The sequence below is a fragment of the Notamacropus eugenii genome, chromosome 4 (genome assembly GCF_028372415.1).
Source record: "Notamacropus eugenii isolate mMacEug1 chromosome 4, mMacEug1.pri_v2, whole genome shotgun sequence".
NCBI lineage: Eukaryota > Metazoa > Chordata > Mammalia > Diprotodontia > Macropodidae > Notamacropus > Notamacropus eugenii.
The window spans coordinates 352,128,192-352,134,228 of NC_092875.1; the positions used below are offsets into that span (position 1 = coordinate 352,128,192).

The 6,037-nt window shown below is 37.5% G+C and overlaps 1 pseudogene; it reads right to left on the bottom strand.

The window, feature by feature from the left end:
- Positions 1 to 3,643: 3,643 nt before the first annotated feature.
- Positions 3,644 to 4,161, bottom strand: LOC140502570 (small ribosomal subunit protein uS7m pseudogene; annotated as a pseudogene).
- Positions 4,162 to 6,037: the final 1,876 nt, after the last annotated feature.

The window sequence follows — 6,037 nt, forward strand, 5'->3', positions numbered from 1 at the left end:
TCTGAGGAAGTGGTAGATTAGCCCTCTCTGGTGATTTTCAATCACAGGCAGAAGAACCACATGCTAGGGATTCTGCACAGGGGATGTCCTCAGAAATGTGTTTTACCAGATCACCTCTGAAATCTATTCCAACTTGGTGATTCGATAATTATGCGTAACCTGTATTGTGTGTGTATATGTCCTTGAGGAAGACACTTATAGCAGCATGTAAGCTGCTTGAGGTCTTGGGCACAGAAACCACAGAAAGCTTGGCTAACGATAGTTTTGTATCAGAAGGTTGGTTAGAGCTGCATCTTTGCAAATAATTTGAGTGGCCTGTGTGACATTAGTCAACCAGAACCTACCATGCTGACATCATAGTTCTAATTAGGTGAGAGAACAGAGTCAGTAATATTGACATATTCTGACAATTATAATTCTTAAAATTCAGCTTTGCTAGACTGCTCATGGATCAAAGTCTTCAAATCTGGATTTGAAAAGCAAATATTATTGTACCAGTAGAATCCAGAGACGAACAGAAATTCTTAAAATCTATGTAAATAATGTGGAATGGCCATTCCAGTTTTAGGAAGAACATTAAGAGGATGATTCTAAAACAGAGGAAAAGCATAACATAAGAGAAATGATATTTTGAAAAGAGATGAAATGGCAAAAAAAAAACCAGTATAATAAATATACTGAACAACAAGTATCTCTTTGTCTCTATCATAGAAAATTTATCAATTCAAGAATACCTTTACCTGTCACTTGAGATACTTGTCAATGGATCATAAGGAAAGTTATCTTTTAACTATCTTATAACATAACTATAATCTTATCTGTGTTACCAAAATGTTATGCATACTTTTGGAAGTCATCATTCTTCCATCTTCATAAAGGTAGAAAAACACTCTCAATGATCTATAACAAGGACACATGCAATTCCATTTCCAATGAAGCCAGTGGCCAAAAAGTTAAGTGAGGTGTTTCCAGAATTCCATTTCCCATGGAATTCTGTGTCTAATGCAAGGCGAGTTGCATATAGGGCTTCTTAAACTTTTTCCACTCATGATCCCTTCTTATCAGTAGCATTAGTTGGCATTTCATGGCCTGAAGACATTCAAAGTGTGCATGCTTTGTGTTCAGAAGTAAGACTTTAGTTAAGTTACACAATGCAATACAGACAGGAGCTGCCAGAAACACTTCAGACTCATTACACTTTTAATTTTTAGTTTTTGATTGTTTCACATTCAGAAACCTTTTCTGTTGCCAAACTTTTCACAACCCCATATGGAGTCTAGACCCACAGTTTAAGATGCATTCACAGGTTAGAAACTGTGGTCTCTGATTTGAGATGAGAAGACTTTTGAGTCAGAGAAGAAGGACGAACTATAGAGAAGAGGCTCTAATGGCAGTGTAACCCTACTCCAACATCTATGGGCATGAGACTTTCTCCTTATTGGTGATGATAAATGCCCTGTCTTGCATGAGGGATAGGGCAGAGTTGGCAGGATGGAAAAGCTCTGGTCTTCTTCAAGTCTCCTTCAGGACTCTACAAACTTTGAGTTGAATTTTTAGCTTCCAGCTTTGAAAGGCAAGATGGAAAAGGTCAAATCTACTTCAGGTTGTTTAAGGAAAAGACTCAGAGAAGACATGAGAGGAGCTAGAAGTCTCCATCATGTCCCTATTGCCAGTTTACTAAACTAGAAACTTCAGGGAACTTCTTGGATGAGATCTAGAACATTCTCTTGGTTGAACTGAGTTACCTCACTCCCAACGGGAGAGCTTCATTACTCTGTATTGTCTGGAACATATTCTTTTATATATACTTTCTCTGATTTCTGCTACTGCTTTGTATAAATGGTTTTTTGTTTATTTGTTTTATAATTACTGTGTTTTCATTGTGGAAAAAAGTCTCAGATATAAAGCTTAGAGACTTCCTTCCCTCTCTCAACACCAATTTTGAAACAGCAACCAGAAGTTAGCTTGAGCTTGAAAGTAGCATCTCCTAGCCTAACAGCATGTAAGGAGCCCTCCAGTTCTAACTTTCTGCTTCCTCTCCTTCAAAGAACTAAGGTCTCCTTCCCTTTGGAGAAGGTGGTGAGGAAAAGAAGCTAGAGATGTCCCTTCTGCCTCCTTTCAAGCTGCACTACAACCCCATGCCACAAGTGGAGAATAGCCCTCACAACACATAGAGGCTCAATTCAGCACTGGGACACCAACAGAACCAGCATGTTTCTGGGGTTCCTCAGAAACAGGAAAGGAGACCCAGGCTAAAGAGTAGAGGAAGAGCAATAGACTACTCTGAACATAGATTGAATCATTCCATAATTGAAAATGTCTATCTTCATTCTGACCATTTGCCATTCACTTCTTACTCCATGTTTTTTGGTGAAGATTGTTTTCTATATTTTCTGCACTATTTATTCCAACAGAAGACCCAGATCTGTGGGATGTGCATGGATAATATTTTATTCCTTTCCTTACTACTTTAAGCTCAATTAAAGGTTGGTTTGTTTCTTTTAATGTATGTCCTTTTTCTGGTCCCGTAGTAATGTACAACTGAGCTTAGGTGACTGTAAGAATTTTCAGCCAAGCTGGGACAGGGGATCAAGCTAAATCAAGCACATTAATCATTAGATACAATTCATATCTAATTAAGTAGTTTACATGAGTCCATAATTGAGTAGAATATTTGGTATATATCCCAGAATTATTAGAAAGTATTCTATATTTAAAGATCTCTACTGAATGAAAATTTTCCTCATCCATCAATAACTGATTCTTACTCTGGTGGGAATTTCTTTCTTAAACAAAAACCATTAAGTGTAAACTGCTAAAATAGGAACTTAATCTTATTTCTTCTGGTACTGTCCTTGATGGGGGTAGACAACTACAGTCTTGTCTATGAGAGTCTACCCTAGCCTTTAAGATCTCTATTAGTTTGATTTTTAACTCTTTTCTTGAAGTTAGCAAATTCCAGTTGCTTTAACTTTTTTATAAAAAGTCTTACTGTCCAACACTCAAGTCCCCTTTGGAGTTTTCCACTGAACATTTTTCAAATCCTAATTTTCTTTTTTTTTATTTTATCCAGACAAGTTTTATTGAGCTGCTGACCAAAACACTGTTCAGTGTGGGATATATATATATATATATATATATATATATATATATATATATATATATATATATATATACACATGCATATATAAGTAATTTATTATGAACAAGTGTAGGAATTTTCTAGTAAACATTTTCTAAAGTGAATTTTGCTTCTTTTTTTCCAAAAGTCAAAGGTTCAGTTGGAATTGAGGCAAAGGAAACAGATTTGCTCATCTGTGGAGCCCAACAGGATGGCACAGCTTGAGCAAGTCACTACTCACATGCCACCCGCCCACATTTTTACCTGCCTTTTACCAAATGGATGCTTTACTACAATTCTGGTTAAGAACAACTGAGGGGACAAGGCTACAAGACAGGAAGTTTGAAGACATTGTCCTCTCAGCTCTAACCACTCCTCAGTTTGAAACCTGCCACCTCCCCCAATGGTAGGTAAAAGCTCAGTGTCCTTCCTCTGTTCAAGCTGACCTTCCCAGCAGCAGAAGGGCAAGAGGCTGAGCAGTGGTATCAGATTCTCACCGCATGGCTCAAGGCTTCCCACCCTCTACCACCATCGGGAGTGGGCAAAGGCTCAGTTAGCCTCCACCATCTTGTGCAGGTCATGTTTCCTCTTGACCACAGGGCCTTGGCTGTGAAAGACCTCCAGTAACACATGAGACAGCTTTTCTGGCATCAGCATTCAACAGGGCTTCTTCTCCCAGCATTCCTGAATCATCCATTTCATGTCCAAGAACTACTGGCACCTGTCAGTCAGAAGGGCTGGGATCTGATAAAAGCAGCCACCTTTAAGGATGCTGACCAGGCTGAGGACAGGCTGACAGTTCTGTAGGGCCTGGTGGAAGATGGTGTAGGAGTTGCATTCAATGGTCTCCCGCTCCTTAGTTTTGGCTTCATGGTATTTTTTTAAACTGCTTTCTCTTGAGGGTTTCCAGCAGCTCAATCATCAGGGATCTGGCCAGCATTTTGGAGTAGAATAAGGTAGTAGTCTTTATCAAGTTGGGGTTCTTTGTAATTAGCATCATAGTGGCTCCATCTCACTTGTGTCAATCCCAGTAGAGCCCAGAGAATTATTCACATCCTGGGCCCTAAGCTCCAGAGGCAGCAGGCCACCACAGTGGCGGCCCTTAATTTTCTTCTTAAAGAGGCCAGAATTAAACACACTATCATGCCATTCCTATTTTCAATGAATCCATATTGAATTCTAATAGTAATGAATAATTCCTGTTTTTTAAATGCTAGTGGTTCAGTTTTCTATGGAATAATATCTCCTAGATGTTTGTGTATAACATTCCATGGAAACTTGTTGCCCAACTCACTTTTTTGCTACTTTGATCTTTATTTTTGTGTTATTCTCTATCTGTCCTATTGAATTTTAACATACTCTGCCATGAAAGTCATAGTAGATTTAGAGTCTCTCTTAATCTCACCACACTGTTGCCCAATAGGTATTTTATTAATCATCTGCTCACTTAACAAGAATGTTCCCTATTTTGCCTTGCAGGTCAATGATGGAAATTCTGTAAAGAATTGGACATTCATGTATAAAATTAATCTAATGATTGGTATTCCTTGTCTTTTGCAGGGCTATGTGCCAGCATGACTCACAAGTTATTGATTTTATATATGTGGGAGGTTGGTATCTTTCTTCCTTTTCTTCAGAATTCTTATATTCCAAGGCTATAGATAGATGATTACAAAAAAAAAAGCGAATTAGTTCTTAGTTGATACAGATGATAATATATAAGAATGATGTTAAAGTCAAAGAAGAAAAGGGAACTTACACTTTTCCACAGATAATCCAAATCTTTCCAAAGGACTGTATTTTGGGAAAGTAGTCCAAAAGCTGGTGATAGTCATGAAATGGTGTATTTCATTTGTTGTAAATTACAAGTTTAGCAATTAAGTCATTTTACACTCTGCCATGAACTTTTATGTCACAAGAGAAGATTAATGGGTGATAGACCATACCAAAAGGAGACCTTGCTGCCTGAGTAAATATTACCTCAAGTTCATAAAATCACCAAACTACTTCTTCATCTACCCCCTTTCACTAAAAATGTACTTGTTTTCTTTTCTTTTTGAAGTTCCTTTAAAAAAAAACCCTTAAAACCCAGTCATTTTATTCAGCATCCCTATAATTTTGGTTTATCTGATGTCTGCTTTATTACAAGGCATATTCTGCATCAGCAAAAGCTTTAATATCTGAGCACCCCAGTTAACCTAAACCCACTAAATCACTAGCACACTGCAAAGTACATGCCACCATCACCCTTCACAATACCACTAAACCATATTAAAAGCCCTGAAGAAATTAGACTGGAAAATCTTGATGAATGATACAAAGTAGGGATTCTAGAAAAGTGGGCCACAACACAGCAAAAATAGCAGTGGGAAGCTGTAGCTCTGATGAGATGTGCAGAACCAAATAGAATTAAATGTTGAGAAGCATCTTGGTGGGGCTTCTCTGTCTACCTAATTTGGGCTAATAAAAAAAAGTGAAGAGAAAAAAGAAAAATTAAAAAACAGTAACTGGATGTATAGCCCCAATATATACTGTAAGCTATTCTATATGTGTGTGTATTAAGTCATACAAAGAGACATGAGTTGTATATATAGAATGATAATTATTTTAACCTTCTACATGCAGTCTTCTGCTGTGTCCTCCTGTCTCTGAACATTTCCCAAGGACAAGACTGAAAATTAACTTTCAATTTATTGCCTATCAATAGGGCACTCTCAATTTGTTTGTTTTTCTAAGAAGAGTCTATTCTTTTTAAGACTATCAGTTGTGCAGTTGCAGTGGCTTTAAATACACATGGGAACTAATCCTATTATCTGTAGATCATTGGCATGTTAGAATTTACTGGCTACAAGGGGCCATGATATTTAAATCTGGTATGTATTTCACAGGAACCCACTGAACTTGAACCAACTCTAA